The sequence below is a fragment of the Dendronephthya gigantea genome, unplaced genomic scaffold (assembly GCF_004324835.1).
Source record: "Dendronephthya gigantea isolate DGI-Jeju-01 unplaced genomic scaffold, DenGig_1.0 000109F, whole genome shotgun sequence".
Taxonomy (NCBI): Eukaryota; Metazoa; Cnidaria; class Anthozoa; order Malacalcyonacea; family Nephtheidae; genus Dendronephthya; species Dendronephthya gigantea.
The window spans coordinates 166,605-190,198 of record NW_021163119.1 but is presented as its reverse complement, the minus strand read 5'-3'; positions in this window follow the sequence as shown (position 1 = coordinate 190,198).

Below are 23,594 nucleotides of genomic sequence, written 5' to 3'. Positions count from 1 at the left end.
CCAGTGTATTTGTTAAAATACTTTTGGTTGGAACAGATGGTGAAGTCTGAATACATAGTTAACATGATAGCCAGAGAATGACTTTTTATCAATTAGCTGTATACAAGCTGGTATTATACATGAGAAAGAAACCATAACAATAAATGCACATAGTGTAAAATGTGATGGCAAGTGGATGTAAGATTAATAGAACTGGAAAACTTCAATTATGATTTATAAATTTAGTAAAATATATCTCAGTCTTTTAGTCATGTGATATTGGCACTGATATAACATATATTGTTTGACCATGATCAGGTGGGTTTTAGCTATAAAACTTAATACCATTAAAAGTTGCATGAAAAATATATTATCCAGTTCCAGGATGGTTTCAACCAAATCTGTTGCTGAACAATTTTCCTAACACTGCGTCGAATAAAACGTTTGAAATGGACATGTAAGAAATGAATGAAATGATTATATTCCCCCTGAAAGATATTTCTGGACTCTGGTCTAAATAAATTAGTGAATGTTTTAAAATTGATTTCTGATGAAACAAAACTATAGCGCTGACTGGTGTATTATTTTGCATACGATATTAACCACAAAACGTTGAAAAATAAATTCCTCCCGTACCCAGCAAAATCAGATGAATATTTTTGTTGACTATGCAATATATATATAAGCAACAATGTGCAATATACTACGTGAAACACCAATATAAACCAAACCATCCCGTGAAAACATTGTAATTTAAAGCAAAATAGACAAGGACGCATACGTATATCCCAATATGAGAGAAACCTCACAAGGAATCTAGCACATACCTTCGACAATCTGGTCTTGTCTAGTCTGTATTACCACGACTAGCCCAAAGCAATATGTCTTTGTTTTTGTACTTGACTACTTGTCTGCGTCGATAAACCTTGTTAAAATAACTTCAGCTTTCTCAATGAATAAGTTGATCACCCACGACGAATCAGGATCACTTTGGGCACAGAGCATTTGGGAGCTTCTAGTCCAAGAATACGATCATTTTGACAAATAACGAACACAGACTTTGAAGAAATACAAAGACTCAAAGAGAAACAGGAACTGGGTGAGGTTTTGGGTGTGGCCACTGAGCTATATGGCTCTGCGAACTGAAGGTGGAAAACTGGAACGATATATCTATCATTTTTTATGTCCTATTATTGAATAATTTGTATATTTTTTAAATTGCTGATAATTGCGGGTAATTGTTCAAAAAATACCGCCTTTAAAAATATTGGGGAGAGCATTGAGAAATTCAGTTAAGATCGAGGCCTTGGGGAATAATTTAAAAAATTACACTTTTTTAAACCTGCAGTTCTAACTTCTCTTGATAGTGGCGAAAATTCAGTCCGAATGTGAAAAATTTGTTATAATTTACCTTTTTTACTATTCTAAAGACTGCTTTCCAGGTACGCGTTTTTTTCATACGCACGTTACACACGGAAGTCTAAATCATTATACATGTTATCTCTGAAAATATAAATAAATTGAAAGAGTTTTCTGCAAATTTTAACAAATAATGAAAATTAAGGCATTTTTTCGTGGGTGTACGTGGATTGCCACAGGTCAAATTTTGAAGCTAATGAAAGACAGCAGTGATTTTTAATGTCTGAGCCCTGAATAAATATACCAAATCTATGAAATTAATAAGCATCGTAATTATCACTACACTGGTTTTAATAAATGAAAGTAATCACCACACAAAGATTAACTTTCACGACCCAACGTTTCGACACTCCGGTCTAGTGTCTTCATCAGGGGTGATCTGATGTGTAAACTCGGTTTCTTATATACTCTCAAAATGACGTCATTTATCAATCAGATGTAAATATTCTTTTGGCAAATAGCTTCCGTCATCCCTATTTAGGGCACAAAGACTCACATTAATATGACAGGCTTCCAAACAACGCCTTTGTCCATAACGATCATTAGTGGTAATGACTTTTGAATCGTTCCACCCAATGTTATGGTTAGTTTGACACACGTGTTCCGCCAAGGCTGATTTTGAACTGTTTAAGTTAGAAACGGCCTTTTGATGTTCTTTCAAACGTGTGCCGAACTGGCGTTTTGTTTCACCTAAATATTCTTTCTCGCAATCACCACATGGTATAGAGTATACAGCATGAGTTTTCTGTTTAGGCCCCGTCCACACGATGCCGGAAGAATTTGAAAACGCACGAATATTCTTACGGTTACGCGTATCGTCCACAAGTATCCGGCGTTTTCGCCCACTGAAAACGGAAGAATCTGAAAACGCTCTCCAGAGTAGAAGAATTTTGAAAACGAAGGCTGAGCGGATACGTGTGGAAAGCTTCGCCGGATAAATTTGAAAACGATGACGTCACGTATCAAGTCGTTTCCATATTAATGAGGCTTGTTTCAAGTTTGGTGGCTTATGCTCATCTTTATATTACTATATTAGCCTCAAATAAGTCTTATTTAGGTTATTTTTATGGTGAGTAAGATCTTCGGCAATTCTTGTAGCATTTGCGGAAGTATTTTACGAGAGAAAATGTCCAAAATGTCGGAGTATGGTTATACACAATTTCTTATACACGACATGCATTTAATAGATTCTCAACAACAATATTTATGAGTTTGTGCTTGTCGTCTGTCCAAACAAAGTCCTCATCCTTGTTTTTTACTTTGGATTTGGTAAATTTTTGCTTTGAATTCGACATCGAACCTGTGACACGCGGGTGGAAAACATGAAGGTGTATTGCGGGATCAAAAAATTTTAGCGTTTTCGGGTCGTTTTTGTGTTTACGTGTGGATGCGAAAAAATATTTTAACGGATAAATATTTTTGCGTTTTCAAATTCTTCCGGCATCGTGTAGACAGGGCCTTAGTCGCTACGCGATCCTTGAGTTTCGCGAAAATATGTCCCAGTGTCTAAAAGGGGTTTAAGGCAACTTTATACCACAATTATTCAGAGTCCTCCTGATTGGTTCTGCAATTCCCTGACCGGTTAACAAAACCGGTTAACAAAAATAAGATCGATAATTTATTGAAACGTTTGAATTCTATTGAGCCATCAATTCAACTCACTGTAGAGCGCGAGAGTGAGGGAAAGTTGGCTTTTTTGGATACTTATGTTCATAGAAATATCGAAGGGCAGTTAGAAACTGATGTTTACCGTAAACCTACACATACGGACAAATATCTATCCTTCTACTCACACCATCCAAAAAGTCATAAAAAGTTTGTTGCAAAAACTTTGTTTCTGAATCGTTAACATCCAATCGCGTTGCTAGGGACAACGAGCGTGATTATGTCCTCAGTGTACTGAAAGAGAACAATTATCCACGAAACTTTTTAAATGATTGTCTAAAGAGGGTGATTCCTCAAAAACAGGCTTTGCTGTAGTTCCATACATTCAGGGAATTGCAGAACCAATCAGGAGGATCCTGAATTATTGTGGTATAAAAGTTGCCTTAAAACGCTTTCAGACACTGGGACATGTTTTCGCGAAACCCAAGGATCGCGTAGCGACTAAACAGAAAACTCATGCTGCATACTCTATACCATGTGGTGATTGCGAGAAAGAATATCTAGGTAAAACAAAACGCCAGTTCGGCACACGTTTAAAAGAACATCAAAAGGCCGTTTCTAACTTAAACAGTTCAAAATCAGCCTTGGTGGAACACGCATGTCAAACTAACCATAACATTGCGTGGAATGATTCAAAAGTATTCTATTTCCAACCCTCATACTCATACTCAGTTGTAATTAAGGATTGGGGAAAAATTGTGATCCAGCGCATAGGCGAGGCTCGCAGAGCCTAGCGGGGTTTCGGAGTTTTTACGACCCACGAAATCACGGGTGGGTGGGTTGGGGGTTACGATTAACCTTGCTCGCTTACCCGCTGGAACGAAACTGAGCTTTTCTGAGGGTTTCCTTGTGGTTTTATACCCCCGTATCATTACTATTACGTATACTTGCCCAGTCATGCATTCAATCATGATACACGCCTTAATTTTCACTTTGCATATCATTATCGGGTTGTAAATAGTATTCTATTTCCAACCCTCATACTCATACTCAGTTGTAATTAAGGATTGGGGAAAAATTGTGATCCCCGCCATTCAACTCCTCTCCACCCAGACTCAAGTCCTTATTCAGTTTAAATACCATAATTTATCCTAAAAATTCAATAATTTATCCCAATCTTAAAAATATCCCAAACTCCCAGACTTCATCTAGAGAGGCAGAGTCAGGATACGTCAGAATGCCGTCTTTTTTGTGGAGCAACCGCAGGGAAAGCCGAGACGAAACGCCTGAGCTCATTAATATCAGTCCACGGTTCTGTCACATCACCCGCGTGTGAGGAGGCAAGACGTGCAGATGCACCTGCTGGATTGAGAACTTTGGCTAATTGTAAATAGTACAAGGCCGTGTGGCGCCGAGACCAACCAACATGGTCCATAATCTCAGCTAGGTCAGCGCCAGTGAGAGCCAAAGTGATGGCGCAACCAGCACGGAACCCGTGTAAAGTTTCTCCGTCATCCGCATGCATCTCTGTAAGATAGAGTTTTAGCCGGGCCTCGGCCGCGGTAGAAGTAAAAGGTGCGTCCTGGATAGCACCTTGTGGGGTGGTAGGACGGAACAAATAGCCAGAAGTAAGGTCGATAGACAGTTTCTGGGCGGTATGCATATATTGTTCAATCCCTCGAATTGGACAAATGGTTGTATGCGGATTTCGTCGGATACCAAAAACATTCTGATCGCCGTCTCTTAGTGTCTTACCCCAAATATGGTTAAAAAGAAATCCATCGTCGTTAGGGAAGCGCAAAATTTCCGGAACTTTGATATGAGAGAGGTCGCCTGGGCGATCTCCGCTAAAGAAGGCCACCTTGAAATAAGCTTGATCGCGGGCCACAATAAATTTTTGAAGGGCCGTAAGATTTGAGTTGTTTAGCTTCTGCTCTAAGTGAAGGGACAACTGCGTGAGTTTATGAACAAAAAATGGGGTTGCTTGTTTGGGTGTGATGCGAGCTTGTAATTGTTCCCGTGTAATACATCGAAGATAATCTTTTACAGCGGTGCCAGCTGCCGGATTCCCCAGGGTCAGTCGCTTATCCCATTCCCCAGAGCGCCCTTGAGCATGAAAAATTGCGCGTAATTTACCAATATATGAGTCAACTGTTTTATATGATAATCGCAATGGGCAGCCACAGGAGTGTTTCCCACGCTGTCCCAAAAATGCACAACCATGGCGATGAACTTGTGTTTTCCCATTCTGGTCTTTGAAGATGAGAAAACGACACACGACATGTGGAGTTACAGTTGCTAAGGTAATATGACCGGGGAGAGCCGCCACGAAGGACTCCAAATCACGTTGAAGGGAATCTTTCTGTTTTGAATACTGGGTGGCGTGGTCATAATCCAACAACTCTTGCAAGCGCTGATCAATCGTCGCAAGATCCACGTGTGGTACAGAGGGAAGAGGTTGAGTGTACCGCATGCGGCGCTTATAGCCACACTGTTGGCAAAAACGAAAATCTATATCATTGGCATGACTGCATTGAGGGCATTTTACCGATGGAAGAAACAATTTCGCCACTGGAGGCAAAACCTGGGGAGAGCAAAAGAAAATTATTGGTCCAAGTCACAATTTTGTTTTTGATTATTTTATTTTAAAGTACTTGATGAAAAAGATTTAATATAATTATAGTAGATAGTCACTAAGGCTACTTAAAGCTAGAAGACTAGATGGAAGGCCCACAAATCACCATTTAGTCCTGTATGAGGAATCCACCCGTGCCTAGAAGGAACTAATAGGGCAGCACGATCACCACTGGCAGCTAACTTCCGCGAAGCTCGCGCATGAGATTGCAGTAGGGGCCACCAATACTTTCTAGGGTAGACATCCAGCACAACCATGGTGCATGACTGGCGATATGACTGGAGAAGGCGAAGCATGGGACCCACTAGTACCAATGGCGGAAAAACATATAGGCGCTGCATCATCGCACAGTGGGCGGTGAGATCCTGGGCAAAAACGTTGACGCCAGCAGATTGCGGTGTCAAATAGGGAGTAAAATGCGGCAAGGGATTACCATCGTGGTCTGTCATAGCGTTTGAATCAAGGGCCATCATGTCGGAGGTGTGGCCAGCACCACCAAACTCTTTTTGAACAACTTGCCAGACCGAATCGCTCAATCGACTATCCAGCGTGGATAGTCGCCTTGATGGTGCATCAGCGGGATTTTCACCCGTGGGAACATAGAAGAGATGGAGAGATATGTTCAACGATAGGGTAGTGAAAAATAAGCGCTTCATAGCTTTGTTGAGAGATGGACTTCTGCCACCTTGGTTGTTCCATGAATGAAGAACAGCTTTATTGTCCACTGAGACATCGACCCACGCATTCGAAAGAATAGTACGACAGGCTTGTAATACGCGGTCAATCGCCACCGCTTCCTTTGTGTTAATATCCCAGGACAATTCGTCGCCAATCCAGTAATCCGAGACCTCCTGAACCACTGGAGAAAGCACCGCACCTCCCCAGCCAGTAGCCGAAGCATCCGTTGCAATGGACACACGGAAATGTCGCTCATCCCTCCAAGGGAGAGGGGAATCCCAACATTCGAGAAATAGCCAGTGTTCAATTTCTTGTTTCAGTAGACCGGATACAGGGATTGGTCGGCCAGTACAAAGACCGAAGGAGATCATACGATTCATTTCACGGGTGAACAATCGGGCGGCTGGTACTGCCAACGAGAAGGAAGTGCATTTACCCACAAGACGCTGGAGCATTTTAACAGTGACTGTTGGAGTAAGCAACATTTCTCGCACGAGCTGAATAAAACGTTCCTTCTTTTCGGGTAGTAAGTGAAACACCTGAGAAGCAGAGTCAGACAGGAAACCAAGATATGGTACCACCAATCGTGGAATCAAGACTGACTTTGTTAGGGCGAGAAAATAGCCCAAGCGTGTGAGGTAATATGAGACAAGAAAAACTGCAGATTTAGCGGCAGCGAATCGACGCTCGTCGTCACGGTTAAGCTTTGTATAGGCACCTTGATTAAGGGGAACTTGCAGCTGTCCATTGTGTCTGTCATCAATGTATAGAGAGCATGGAATACGAATAGAGCGGAAAAAATGAGTAGCTACAAGGCCTGTCGTATGGTACACGTAAGGAGAGCACTTCCATCCAAACGGCAGTGTGTTATAGGTAAAAAACCAGCCTCCCCATTGTATACCAAAGAAGGTAGTACTGTCTTCCGATAGGAACAGGTGGTCATACCCGGACTTATCATCAAGTACAGTCTGGAAAGATGCTTCCGAAATATAACGCGGTAAATCACAAAGTTTATCGAGCATAAACGGTTTATCCTGCATCCATAAATTAATGTATCTAGCATCATAACACAGTCGTGGCTTCTTTGGTTCTACAGTGAGAGGGTGGACAATATAGGGAGGATCGACCTGTCCCACCTTTCCCACTAAAGAGACTGCGCCAGATTTTAGGCGTGCTAACAAGGTAGTGCGAACGAAGTGGGTGAAAGGCTTACAGGATAGGTTGTTACGAAAAATTCTACGTGGGGGACGATCGGAATCATAATCTTGACCTTTATAAGACCCGTTATAGTGTCGAGCAAATTCAAAAACCGATATTTTTTCTTGTAGCCAATGGAGAACCTCTAATTGAGTTGTTGATGGTTGCTCAGGCAAGATAGCACGCCACGCAGGTATGTTCTTGTGGAGCTCACCAGGTCGAAAAGTTGCAGGGTCGCGAAACAATAAGTAATCTATATTCCCCACTGCATCGCCACGAACCACCTGTTCCACCAGTGGCGCTAAATTGGCATTCACTGTCGTCCCATCGCTGACATTGGTGGGGTTGCCCTGACAAGTCACCCATTTTACCGAGGGTTGTTGCATGGAAGCAATTTGGGCAATCATAGTGTCGAAGTCGGCATCGCATTCCCATGACCAGAATTTTTGCTGGAAAAAGAGAAGACCTAAAGTACACTCCATGCCGTAGGGTAGCCCCAACCAAAGCCAGCGGAGAGACGACAGTTTTGCCCGGTAAAACCAGGAGGGTTGATTTAGGTACCCACATCAAAACTATCAAAACTCGCTAGCAATAGGCCGATTATTGGGGTGATGGGAAATAGAGTATTCGGGTGATAACGACCCCAAAGAGAAATAGCGAATGATAGAAATACATATTTTAATATCATTTGATTACTACATATATATGTAACATCATTTGATTACACTACACCTTCAAATAACTACACTTTTTTTTTTTTTTTTTTTTTTATAGTATAATAATTTGACTTAATCCTACAATACTCGAGTCCAAAGGCTATGAATCATTAAATAAATTAGTAGATCATTTTTTAACAAAGAATTACGCATACACTCATTCAACATTTATTAACATCAGCCTTATCGAGAGAGTAACCTATCCAGACTTCGGTTAATTACTGGTTGGTTTTTTCCACTGTGATCCCATGTTACCAGCAGGCGGTGTTGTGGATAGGTCCCGCTTCCGCAACATACATTGATTCTGAAAATGACCCGGTTGGTGACAATAATAACAACGAGGGCCAATAAAGCGACCACGTCCCCTATATGAACTACTGGATGGAAAACGTTGACGGTTACTAACAGGTACCGGTTTGAAAGTTTTTTCAACTTTTCGAACAATGTCAAAAATACGTTGGTGGTCCTTATCGCCAATCAGCCGGAGCAATAAACTTCGAAACTGTTCTGGAGGTAGGTCAGTGCGCTCACGGAGAGTTTGGTATGCCAAACGGTAATAGTTATCCTTTTCATGTTTATTATCATGAGCTGTGTTATGCAGTGTCTCCACCATCGCCAGGACATCAAACTTATGAAAATCTGACAAGGGCCGCGAGGAATAATCCAACAACCGTTTAACCAAACTTTCAACTGAAGCCTCAGTAAACGTCTTAACCGTCGAACGTAGTTGTTGAAGTTCTGTTCGCATCTTCTACAAATAATAAAAACCACAAAATTTTCGAAGCTTGTGTACAACTTCAGGAGTCTTCTAGTATGTACGCATCGAATCAGCTTGGGGTTTTCGTGTATTGGAATTTGGATGGCAAGACTTTCCCCCAACACTGATAAATTTACCCTGTTTATTATGTTCATGTACTTCATAACTTTACAAAGTCTTGCCCTAATTAATTGCTGGGCGAACCCTCGCCCGAATTTACTCTTATCCGAATTTCGTATGTGGCGAACCGTCGCCCAAATTTATTATATTGGCAAACTCTTGCCCGAATCGTTTATTTGGCGAACCCTCGCCCAAATAATCCACCTGGCAAAACTCTTGCCAGAGTTATTTAGTCGGCGAACCCTCGCCCAAATTTTATCCTGTGGCAAATTCTTAATCGAATTATTTACTTGGCGAACGCTCGCCCAAATGATCGACTTGGCAAACTCTTGCCCGAGTTGTATTTTGGTCGGCGAACCCTCGCCCAAATTTTTTATCCTTTGGCAAAATCTTGCCCGAATTATTTACTCGGCGAACCCTCGCCCAAATTGATGCATCGGCCAAGCTCTTGCTCAGACCATTACGTGGCAAAACTCTTATCCATAGTTACCATTTGAAGACTTTTAATAATCTCTTGCAAGAATTTTTTATTTTGACGACTCCGCGCCTGAATCTATTATTTGGCAAATTCTTGCTGATATCGAGTTACTTAGCCAACTGGCTCCCTCCCACACAGATTTTTACCTTTAATGCACACGCATAGACTTATTTTGAACAATACTGCGGCCGATACGTTAGGGAGTTCATAATAATATACAATAAACTATTAACGAGAAGCGACTGCGAAAACAATAGGATCATAGTGCGAACGAATGTATAAGCAACGTTACTTAACCATGTCGGCTTCATATACCTCATCGATTTATCAGAAGTGTCGCTTCTAAACCTAGCTTATAATCAATCGTGTGTGGCGACTCGTGCCAAATTCGAGTTCCTACATGGGCCAAAAAGCTCAAGGAACAAAGAATCATATAAGGATTATATAATAATCACATAAAAACTGTACCAAATTGTGGAGAGACCGCACCATCGCGACACGATGACTGAATAGACAAAGTGTGATATTTTATAAGCGAAAGAAATATAGATGTGTAGATAACTTGATCAAGCAAAGTTAACATATGGAAAGACGTTTAGACTTAACCAGTACGGAGGATATAGTGTAGCATAAAGTAAAATTTTACGGAGACGAGATATACAATAAGTAAAGATATACCTCCAACGGATCTTCCTCTGCCACTGCAGGGGGAACCGGAGCTTGGTCTGGTTGTTGAGGCTGTTCATGTTGGGCGTTCGGAATTGCTTGGTCTTCCTCGGGTTGGACAAAATCGACAGGAATTTGGACATTGGGATCTGCCATGGATTTCGTGGTCGTAAAAAAAAACTCCAATCAATTACGATTAACCTTGCTCGCTTACCCGCTGGAACGAAACTGAGCTTTTCTGAGGGTTTCCTTGTGGTTTTATACCCCCGTATCATTACTATTACGTATACTTGCCCAGTCATGCATTCAATCATGATACACGCCTTAATTTTCACTTTGCATATCATTATCGGGTTGTAAATAGTCATTACCATGCACTAAAAGAATATTTACATCTGATTGATAGATGACGTCATTTTGAGAGTATATAAGGAACCGAGTTTCAACATCAGATCACCCCTGATGAAGACACTAGACCGGAGTGTCGAAACGTTGGGTCGTGAAAGTTAATCTTTGTGTGGTGATTACTTTCATTTATTTAAACCAGAGTAGCAATAATTACGATGGATTATATACCTGGTTTCCATGAACTAATTACCTTCAAAATTAATAAGCATGCATTCAAAACTAATAATCGTTGCTTCATAACGGCAAACGAAGATGTCGTGATGAGTGGATCCGGTACCGTGTGACGCAGCTTAAGTGGAAGACAGCCTTAAGACGCCAGGCAATAAAAAGTGATTGGAAACGAACCACATTTTTTCCAATTGTTTCGACATTGCTGGAATTCCAGCATGGGAGAAATTACCACAATAGGAAAATTCAAATCTATCGGAGCCACTGTTGCAGTCTTAAAGACAACTTAGGGGATGTTGAGACAACTTAGGGGATGTTAGAAAACACCGAAATAAGAAATTTCAACAACAAAGTGAAAGCACGAATTGGTTTAAAAAAATAAAAATTTTTACAAAGTACAAATTTATAATATATGCTGGCAGTAGGCAAATATTTAAATATTCAGCAATATTCTTGTCATGTGTTCTTGTGTGGTCCAGACAAGTTCGAAGTCATATAATATCCTAATTTACCACTTGATGTTAGTTTGTTTACAAATAAGCTATCTATAGTGTTAAATAAAAATCTAAGCTTGAGTATATTAAATTATGAAACCGACTATCTGTAGGGTTTCTAAATTCGCAATGTCAAACGCATTAAAGATAAAAAAACGACGTTTGAAACACGCCTAAGATATTAATTGTTGTGTTGTTTCGTGACCTTCTTTTTCATGAACATCTTTTTCATGAATTTCACGCAAGTTTTTACAATTTTCCAGTTCCTGCTCCAGTCCTTAAATATCTTCCTTCCCATGCAGCTAATAAAATGTGCCTGTAATGTACTAATTTCTTGTAGTTCCATCAGGGGCGTAATTTAGAACGATAATTGAGATGGTGTTTATTCATATATTCAGTTCTGCCGGGCAGAATTTTATTCTAAACTATTGCACTTTATACAAAAGAAATCCGTCGGGCAGTACTGAATATATAATATACTGGGTACCCACCACCTCCAATTATCGTTCTAGTGCATGTATTACCCCCTGCCAATTATCGTTCTGGAGCATGACGCCACTGAGTTCCATTATCTTTCTTTTTCATCAGCATCAAACTTCGTGAGCAAAATATACAGCTAATACAGTTACTACAATTTCTACCATTATTTTCAGTCCCTGTAATGTACATAGTTCTTGTAGTTCCGATATCTTTCTTTTTCATCAGCATCAGACGTTTCGACCATAATACAGTTACTATTAATTACTATAATTACTACCATTATTTCATAACCAGCGCAATTACCATTAGCACCATCGTAGAAAGCAGCGCCATCACACCACAAATAAATGAGAATTATCACCACCAACATGACTGTTAATAACACCATAATTAAAGAACACAATCATACGACTGGCGTTGGTCACAGTTTTTTAGGACTTGTTTCTTGCAGATGTATTCAAGATATCATCTTTGTTTTGTTTAACAAACTGTAACCCCAGTTAGGGAGGCAAGGGAGTGCTATCACTTGCCCAAGGTGAACTCCAGACAAACGGAGGGAAGGAGGTGTCTTACTTCTCCATTCTAGACCAGCTCCAAGCAAAGTCTAGCCGCTGCCCGAAAACAATGTTCTTGATGATAGTTTTTCATGTTATTGTTCACTAAATCCATTAAAAAATATCCTAACCGAAAAATCAGCTCCAAAACATCTGTCGTTCATAACAAAGTCTTTATCAACTAAGTCTTCTCCTATTGGTTTTCGTCCTCGTGTGAACAGGTTCATTTCAGTTATTTTTAAGAATAAAGACATTCTCATTTAATAAGTATAAACAACCTGCAGAGAAACAAACATTTAAGAAAATATACAGCTTTGTGTGAATTTTCCTAAAAACCTTTTCCTAAAAACTTTATTCCGATTAAAGAAAGGATTGACTACCGCATCTCACTTAATATCGTCCAACAAACGAAGTTTCGGTTGTTTAATATCGCTCAACCTAGCAACTGCTAGTTTCTCAACAAAGCCGGACTTTGTGGAAAAGACAGTCGAAGAAACACCATATCGCCTTTGTAGTTAGGAAAAGCCAGCATGGTCTCTTTTGGGGAAAGTCTAATTCTTTGGCTTGACTTATAAGCCTTCAAGTATCGTTGATAGGAATGGTCGAGAATCGCGCCCGAGTCCATGTCAAAAAATATTATCATGTGATCAGATAAAGTTAATACAATTCCCCTCTTGTGAATACAAAATGACCTGGTTAACCAATGAGCAGCATTGAAACTAGACGCTATATTTTGAGAAGTACCAGTGTCCAGATTAATTATCTCACTCTTATTATCAGAAAAGTCCATGATTACTGCGACTTTGGAGGCATTACTGAAACTTACTGTGACATTGGAGTAATCATTGAAACTTACGGCTGATATTCTGCGAAATCTTAAACCATCGCGGTGATAAAAGACTTCATACGAAGTTGGTTTTTCGGTATATCTTTTCCAAATATAACATTTCACAATACAACCAGAGATAAAGGCACGACCAGGCGAGATTTCCACTTCCATCTGAGGCTTAATTCCAGGCAAATTCATCATTACAGGACCATCAACATCTCTGACATCGAGAACTTTCATGGGTTTAGGCCATTCCGGAGCGAAGCTGACAAAGCCTTCAGAAAAACCAACCTTTGCATCTAGGAAATCAGACCAGCCCTCTAGCCTGAATTCAGACAAGTCTTTAAGAAAGTCTTCAGGAAAGTCTTCAGGAAAGTCTTCAGACAGGACGTCTAGAGCCACGCCCTGACTGTCAGTACTCAGTAAACAAGATCTCTAGATTGTCATCTACCGGGTATCGCGTTAATTTGAGAATCCTGTTAAATTGACTAATCACAAACAAGAAATCTTCCGACCACCAGCATAAAAACCTTGACCCACATTGACTGCTTTTGAAACGTTGTTCAACTTGGCTGGTATAGACATTCCATACGTTGATACATCCATCTGAGTTGCAGGATGCAAGTCGAGAGCCGTCAGGAGAAAACGAACTCGAATAAACGACCGTTGGCTGTGACCGACAGGATTGCTCTTGTTTAGGAACTAATGTCTTAAATACAATTAGTTTATAATTAACTGAATAAAGCCACAGATTATCTTCTAAAGCAGTCATTTTGTATCGATCAATCCAAATACTTTGAGGAGCAGCAACAAGATAGTTCCAAGCAACAATCGCAGTCAAAGGAATAGTTTCTGTCAAACTCGAATAACAAAATTCTTTCCAAGAAAAAATACACTCCACACCTTTGCAGATCCACGGACACGAAATCGTAATATATTCAGTCCAACTTTTCCTTATTTCTAAGTGTTTAGAATTTGGTTTCTCAAATCCCCGCTGGAAACATCGTTCACATTTCCTACTCTTTAACACAACTGGTTTCTCCCTTTCCTCGTGAGATAATTTTCGCTTATCACTTCTTTGCAATGTGATGGCGTTCCAAACACACAACGAATAACCCGGATAAGATGAAGATTCTGAATTTGCAATAATAAATAACCCTGTGACGCTAAAAGAACACCAACCAACACGAAATCCAGCACAAAGCAACGACAGCATTTTTTGTTTAGCAACGTCCCATAATTTAACAGTGTTTGAACCGTCGCTAGTCACCAGTCTTTTGCCGTTAGGAGAAAATGCACAGGACAGGAACGTCTCTTCATTTCCAGGGAAAAATGGAACTTCCTTTCTTCCAGCAATGTGAAACGCCGTTTCCAGTTTTCCAAATAATATGAGCGAGTCGTCTGGAAAAAATGCGCAGCATGAAATTGTTTTCAATTTTGTTGAATAACTCATAATTTCAACTAAAGTTGGTAGGGATATCACATGGATAAAATTCTCTCTTACAACTGCTACACTTTTCTCATCGTTAGATAAAGCAACAGCGGTAATATCATCAAAGTCACCGTGAATCCAGACTGCTCGCGGCAAAACCGAAACTTCGTAAGAATTCGACTCGACAAAAGGTGAAAGGTTTGATAGTAGCGTCTCCGCGATTTTCTTCTCATCATCGCTGAAATAACCTTCTGGAGAGTGGGTAAGAACCTCTTGTAAATACGATTGTGAAACTACTGTCGAACAAATTTGTGATAAATACTTGTAATGAACCATTATGGGTTTCACCGCATGCTCCAAAGACTCAAATTCAATGACATGGTACGAAATGCGGACGCGTAAATCTTCGTTTTTAATCCAGGAACATTCGAGTAATGTGAGCCAGAAACGCAGCAATACATGTAAATCGATTACGGTTAACATATAACATACGATAATAACATTAACTGACCAAAACACACCTTCCTCCATTTCACACTTTTCTAGATGTTCTAAACCATGTTCCAGAGCGTATTTTATGTTATTAGTAAACTTCACTTCAAGTCCTGAGCAAACACTTTCCACAATTTCTTTAAAAACCTTTTCACATAAAAGCCAAAGCGATCTATGTCCATCATCGACCTTGACAGTATACTGGTGATCTTCGTAGCCCTTTGCTAGAAGCCAATCAATAACGGATTTGTGAAAAACGGTTAACATGTCATCTGAAACGTACAACAAGCACGATATGGTTTCATTAATTTTGTTGATGATTTCTTTCGTTTCGCGACAATCTGGAGCTAAACCAAAAGCCTGAGCAATGAAAGTGAGAGGAAGAGGTCCTTCGGAAGCAGCCAGCATTTCCAAAATTTTCAACAGATCGAAATTTTCATGTTTTATGTCGCTAAGCTCGTCTTCAAGGCGTTTAAAATATCGTTTGTAAACAGAATTCAGTCCTTCTGGGAGAAACTCCATGACGTCATTATTTGTTATCTTCTCAAGATCATAGCGAGCCCTTAGCCCAGATTGAAAGTGATATGCATAGAGAAATGAGCCTTGGGATTTGGCAACAAAAATGGAAAGTAAACTAATAGTTTTATTTCGCAAAAGACAGTAAAGATATGGATTAACGTCAAAAAAGTCATCGCTCATCTCCCTTTTATTCACTTCCCTGCCGACTAAACTTGGAAAACAGTCTTTAAAATAAAGTTCAAGATCTGAGTTATTGTTGTCATCAACATTGGAAATGTCTGTCTTTTGATCGTCTCTTAGTCTTAGATCAGCAACGGAAATCTCTGGCCTGCTCGTCACCAAGATTTTGATATACTCGAGAAGATCAGGAAAATATTCAGCAATCAAATGCGCAATTTCATTCTTATTATCAGCAGGACTTTCATCCAAGCCATCGATCACGACTAAACGCGGCTTTTTTATTTCCAATTCATCTAAGGGATTTTGCAAATATATCAGAAATGCATCTCTCAGGTTTTGGACTTGATGACGTCGTCCTAACTGATCAAGGAGCTCCTCTTTAAAACCAGGGACGCTCTTGCACATCTGACTTGCGAGAGACTCCAACATCATTATAGGATCTCTTAGATTTGAATTACTGAAGTCACAAAAGTGACAAGCAGCCAGCTTTCCATTCTTCTCAAAATCTTTACAGATTTTAGCGGCAAACACACTTTTACCAAATCCTGGTCCAGCTGTTATTAACTTAATTCTTGAGTCACTCTCACTACTACAAAACCACTCGTCAACTTCTTTTGACAACCACTCTCTCGTTCCAGGTAGGAAAGATTTCACTTTTCTTTTAATTTTATTTTTGAAATTATGCTTTGCAAGTTTTCGCAAGATATCTTCATCATTTTCTGGGCGATTTTCCTCCAAAGCTCGGGTAAGATGATCTAAAATGCCTTCAATACTTCTCAACTGTTTCAGGATTTCGACATGATTTTCATTTTCAGGCCTAAAGGAAGCATATGAAGTTTTTATTTCGTCGACATCACTCTGTGAAACGCCCAATTCTACTATCGCCTGCGCAATTTTCTTCTATAAAGACTCAAATGTTGAATTGTCAACTCGAGTTGTTGTTGCATGTGCAATAACTTCATTTCTGTAACACTTGATTCTTGTAATATTTGCTTGCTCTGATCTATCAGTATCCGGAGGCATTACATCCCATCCTGTTGATGGAAAACCACAAATGTTCCGGAATAGAACTGTAAGTAATGTGACATCAAAGGTTTTGGAATCTGGTGGGTTGCCAGACGGAGGAAACAGTAAATCCCACTGGGAATTATTAATAACTCGAGGTTTTAGCCTTTGAAGAGATGTTTTTTTTGTAGCCAGAACTCCGGGTAAAGTAACAGGTGGATGGATGGTTTCAAATGTATTCCTCAAAGCCTCAGTTCCTTTGTCAACTAAAAGTCTACTGAGTCTTGTAAAATTTGCTTTTTCTTGCAAATCGACAGAAGCCATGACATTGCACGAAGTTTTACTGCAACAAATGGGTGTTAATACTAGATGGGTTTCTTTTAAAAACCACAGGTAGTGCTACATATATATCTAATTAATGCTATTTTGTGTAAATGGTATTCAGTGATACCACGTGGACCGAATGTGTTATGAGGGAAATATCTCGGCAAATACAATGACAAACGACGAAGCATTGTGATGAGTGAACCAAACAGCTGAGAATGCATTCCCTGAGATGGAGAAATAGAATATAAACAAATTGAAATCTTTACAGAGGCTAAACAATTATTATTGAAGCATGACATGCAGTATATTAAGCCTGGCGCACACTTGTCAACATTGCACACTTATCACTCGCTGCAATTTCCTAGTCTGGGAGTAGTATTGACATATTTCGTCGTTCGTGCTCAATTTTACGACACACTGAATACGCAAATGGAAAAATATCTCCAATTTTTTCACGCAAAATATGGAGGTCAAAATTGTTATGCGTGCGTGTTAAGCGCACCAGTGTGCGCCAGGCTTAACGATAAAGACAAACCATATATAGCATAAAAGAAAATTAAACTTTAATAAGAATACGAACAAAACGCAGTTTAGTTTAAAATAAACAAACGATTCACAGGTTACGCATCGTGCACTTTTTATCCCTGATTTATCCCTGACGCTGCTATTAAATAGCTTTTAAGGTATAGGGCGAAGAACAATTAATCAAGAAATGAAATTGATTTGTTTTGCTATTTAGTATTTATGTATTTGTGTAGAATTATTTCTTCCCTTGTTCTTTGTGTATTGTATAGTTCTGTCTATTGGATAAACTATAAAGATGCTGTAAGCGCGGCAATTTTCAATAGTCACTGGGACACATATATTACTGAATTATTAACTACAAACTTCATACGTCATTGTAAGACCAATAAAATTTACGAATTAAAGAAACGAAAGTTACGTTTTCTAAAGTTATAAAGATTAAAAACATGACATCCCAACGCAGTCCCGTGACTACCCCAGTGGTGATCACATATGCAATTTTCAACTGAAACTGCTCAAATCTAGTGTGAAAGCCCCCTTCTGATCTCAGTGTGGAATTATTAAAAGCAGGTGGGGCTGTCCGTATGCTCCTGACCGGCTTTGGAAAAATATACCAGATCTGATCACACTAAAATAGGACCATACTGTATTTGGTTGTTAGAGATAACTCAGAACTCGTGCCGATTACCCCAGTGAGTTAATTGTTCACTGTATGTGCTAGCTTTGCACTTGCTAAAAATAGGTGAAACTTCCTAAATTATGTTCAAAAAACATTCGAGAGCGACAGGGGCGGATCTAGGGTAAGTCCAGTCAGTCGCACGACTTACGTATTTTTGGCTGTAAACATTTTTATAATGAAATATTCAAATGTATCTTGAAATATGAATAATTAACCTCCTTCAAGATTATAATAAGAATTACAATCATAGTCCAGTTTAAAGGGTTCAGTTTCAAAAAAGCAATATTCTTTGATCCAGAGCAGACGTAAAAGGCAAAAAACTCGCAGAATCGGGTGGATCATTTCTTGCATTGCGATTGGTCAGTTTGAATTTACCGGACTTATGTCAACTGATTTGCGGGGTGGCCGGACTGACTTGAACTTTAAACGGGGTTCGATCGCCCCATCTTCAGAATGATAAAATTGCAAAATTGATTATTAAAGGAAGCCAGGCTCTCCACTTCCAATATTCTGTTATACGAAGGATTACAACTTTATTGTTAGAAAATTGTTTTAATACGCGGACATTCGAGGCAGGATTTTACAAGATAACTGGCTCTTGATAAGCTTTATTGGTATGACATCAGGTAGCTTCAAATTCAGATACAGCAACCACTTAAAGTCTTTTAACCACGAACGCTACTCTGGAGAAACGGAGCTCTCGAAGTATGTTTGCGGGTTCAGGTCGCAAGATAAACCATTTAAATAAAATGGTCAGTGATGAAGCAAGTTCCCGCTGCATGTCCAGAAATGGAAGTTTGTAATTTATGCAGCGAGGAAAAAAGATAAGTCATGCTATCAGACAAAAACAAATCGTTGAACGTTATATATATATATATATGTTATATATATATATATATAACGTTATATATATCTGTCCTTTAATTTGTTCAACGATTTGTTTTTGTCTGATAGCATGATTAATCTTTTTTCCTTGGTGCATAAATTACAAACTTCCATTTCTGGACATGCGGCGGATCATCATATATATATATATATATGTCATTGTAAGGCCAATAAAATTTACGATTTTACGCAACGAGAGTTACGTTTTCTAAATTTTTAAATATTTCAGTAACATGAGGTCTCAATGCAGTGTAGTATTACTAGCCCAATGCGACCCATATGCAAAGTTTCTCAAATTTATGTCTATGTGAGTCCGACCAGATGTGGCATAAATATACCTTAGAATTGTTACACTCGACTAACCTATACTTCGCAATAAAAGACATACCATAATTCACGTTGCCTTCAAACATTGAGTTCAACACCAAGTACTTTAAATATAAACTATCGATATTTTACTGAAAAAACCAATTCAAAAAAAATTAACCATTGTCAATAATATAAATGCACCCACACAAACATATTAACACATGCCTTTTTAAGAGGAACGTTGACACTCGAAAATCTCACATGAGTAAATGATACTTGCTGATGATCCCAACACTTTCTAGCGCTCGATGATCAAATAATTTCATGTGAAATACTTTTCATTGAATATTTACTAGTAGTTTTTTAGATATTTCACTTTGAACTTAAATTATATGTATGTTAATACTAGTTATTATTTTCACAAGGGGAATGCTGGCGAGTCTTATATAAAGGGTGTATCAAAAAAAAAGGAGACCTTTAGAAATCAAGCTATTGTTGAAATTTGAATGCCTTTTCAATTGCATTTGCACATATGCTGAGCCGTAGTTCGTGAAATATTGATGGCGTGCATGCATACATTAGAAAAAGGAGACCTTTAGAAAATGAATTGACGTTTGTACACAAGATTGTCTGCTCCTGGGAATTTGAAAATAACTTTAATAGCATAAAGAAAAATAACGACCCAAAAATATTCAAATGACTAAGCACAAATGACTAAGCACAAAAGCGATAACAGTATGCATTGTAGATTGTTTTAGCTGTTCCTTCAAAACATGAAAAATATTTGCCATTAATCTTTAACACTGCGTGCGAGTATTAGGGCTGTTCACATGAGTTAGAATTGACTTTGAATCCGGAATGGCTCAGCATTCCATTTTACAAACCCTGGCTATTAAAATGTTTACATGAGTCAGGAATGAATTACAACTTGATCTGACACAGATTCACTTGACATTTCGATCCGGATTAAAAATTAATGATAAATTGAACATCAAAAGAACTGAATGTCATGGACCATGTCCTTCAACGTGTCCTACACTTCTCTCAACACAAACTATCGTACGCTTGTGCATATCGCGAACTGCTTTTCTGATGACGGCAGGCTGCCCTCGTAATGCATTACACTGTTCAATTATTACACTCGTTGCTTCATTCGAGTATTTTTGCACGTTTTTAAAAATTGTACTTTTTACTGGTGGATTGCGATCACGAAACTTTTCTCGAAAAGCGTTTTGCACCTCAGCTATACTGCGAGTCTGGGTATAAGTTAAGACTACAAAAACTCTGCTCCGAAGTCAGTTGAACCATTTTTAGCTCGCCTGCACTTTAGTGCAAGAGAGCTATTGCTATAGTCTTGGCGTCCGCGTCCCCGTCCCCGTCCCCGTCCCCGTCCCCGTCCCCGTCCCCGTCCCCGTCCGCGTCCACACTACATGATAAGTAGAATGTTAAGATGCCACTTTTATTTTCCCATTATTTTCAACTTATCTACTTAAGGAGTCTATTTGTTGCAAAAGAACCATTTACCAGGGGGGAGTGAACATTATACAACAAAATATAATGATAAGGTCAATGTTAACATGCTATATTTTTTCTATACTTTGGCTTTACATCAGAGGAATCATTATCAATATAAGTCATCAATATGCATTGTGACTATTTAGTGCCATTTGGTACGCATTTATACAATAATAAAGAGAGTTTTGCTCAAAATTATCAAATGATAAGGTGAATGTTAAGCTAATTAGCATAATGATAAGGTCAATGTTAAGATGTTATATTTTTTAAATATTATGGCTTTGCATTGGAAGATTCTTTATAAATATAGCTCATCGATATGTCTTGTGACTATATGGTGACATTTAGTACACATTTACACAAAAATAATGGGAATTTTGTTCAAAATTATCAAATGATAAGGTGAATGTTAAGCTAATTAGCATAATGATAAGGTCAATGTTAAGATGCTATATTTTTTAAATATTATGGCTTTACATCAGAGGAATCATCATAAATATACATCGATATGCATTGTGACTATTCAGTGCCATTTGGTACACATTTATACAATAATAAAGAGAGCTTTGCTCAAAATTATCAAATGATAAGGCAAATGTTAAGCTTATTAGCATCATGATAAGGTCAATGTTAGAGTTATCCAGAGTTATCACGCTCATTACGATTTTCAGGGCTATTGTGTAGCCCTGTCTTTTTTAGTTCAAAGTTGTAGCTGAATCATATTTAACGAAAGTATTTGTACAACCCTAAGCCAAATGAGAAACTTTCAAATATTTTCGCCTGTATGCTACCATATGTTTGTATTGTACATGTACAATTATAAATTATGAGATTGTGTTGTGACATGCCGTATCAAAATTCAATCGCTTAATATAGAAATCATTCAGGGAGTGAATATATATAAAACATAGTCCAACGTTAAAGTTTAAAGAATATTGTCAGATAATTCGCAATTACAAGCTTTAGCACATAAGTATTTATAAGTAGAAAGCCGATAGGCTCGGAATATGCAAAGGCAAATGGCAACGCATGTGACATATATTTGCATATTATTTATGTAGATACACATGCAAATATATTATTAAAGCCAGTTAAATTGTAGACAGGGCCCTATAAGATTTATGTACATACCTTTTCGTTGTTTGATGCATAATCCTTTTTTGTGTAGGTATAAAAATCCAATCTTGTCTTTTTCATAAAGCTAGGCGCACACACGACGATTTTAGTCGGCCGATTCCTGTCTAGATTGTCTAGATGGATGTTTTCATCAAAATGTGGCGACTGGCAATCTATACTTGGTCTAGTGGTGGGCGATACCGATACCAAAGTATCGATACTTCCGATACTCAGAACTCAAAAGCTGGTATCGTAACTTTTGTAAAATATCGATGTTTTCGATACTTGTCACGTGGTCAAACTATTGTTAATATTTGATGTTACATGAAGTTCTTCTATTAATATTTGCATGAGTACAGTTTTATTTCCAGTCATTTTCCAGGTGTTCTTTTAATGCAATCTTTTTTGTAAAATTACTCAAATGGCCTAAATGGCATCTATATCGAATGTTCGTCCACAAAGTGTAGTCTAGGATTATTTTGAAAAGTTAGATACCAGTGAAGAATGATTATTGTTGTTGTAAGAATACATTTACTGATAGTATGTGTATTTTTGTGTCTAATGACAAGTATCGGTATCGAAAAAGTATCGATACCACTGGTATCGATGAAAAAGTACTTGGTATCGTATCGAAATCGATACTCACGGTATCGCCCACCACTAACTTGGTCACAGACTCGCGTACACGCGCGAGGCGCGAGTGCCGCGAGAAGGAAAACATGTCTGGGCAAGGGCTGCCTATATGTCTAAACCTGAATGGACCAACTACCGTAAAATCGTTGTGTGTGCGCCCGGCTTAAAGCAGGGCCTTTTGCCTGGTCCGTTAACTTACCTGTTGATATCACGTGCGCGGATTGTGAGAAGCGGAAGAAATATTGGTCACAAATAAAACTAATGTAATTCCGAGGCCAGTTTTGGCCAGTAATTCTGAGGTCACAACTAATATCTGAAGTTTGTGCTTAATATTACCTTCCAAAGCGGATTTTAGCCTTGTAGTTTCTAATAAAAAGATCGGTAATTTGTGCTTCATACAGATACCTTTCATACATTCCTTATTCTAGACAAACAGTGCAGGCGAGCGTTAGGTGGTTTCAGCACCTCTCTGGTTGTACTGGTAGTAAAGGTCTAAAATAGTATATTTGCTGTTTGTACCATACGTTTTGATGGATTTACATGGCTCAGAACCAGGATGCTATAAAATAACAGCCGAATGAGAAGCGTCAGCAAAGCTCAAAATCCGCCAGCTTTTTGCGGACACGATTTGGCCTGTGATTTGGCCTGTGATTTGACCTGTGATTTGACCTTTGATTTCGCCTGTGATTTCGCCTGTTATTTGGCCGGGAGGCGGCAGCAAGTCCTCCAGGAAATTTAATATAGCTCAGTGGGCGGTAGTCCCAGAACCTGCCAAGCGGGTAAGAAACACCCAG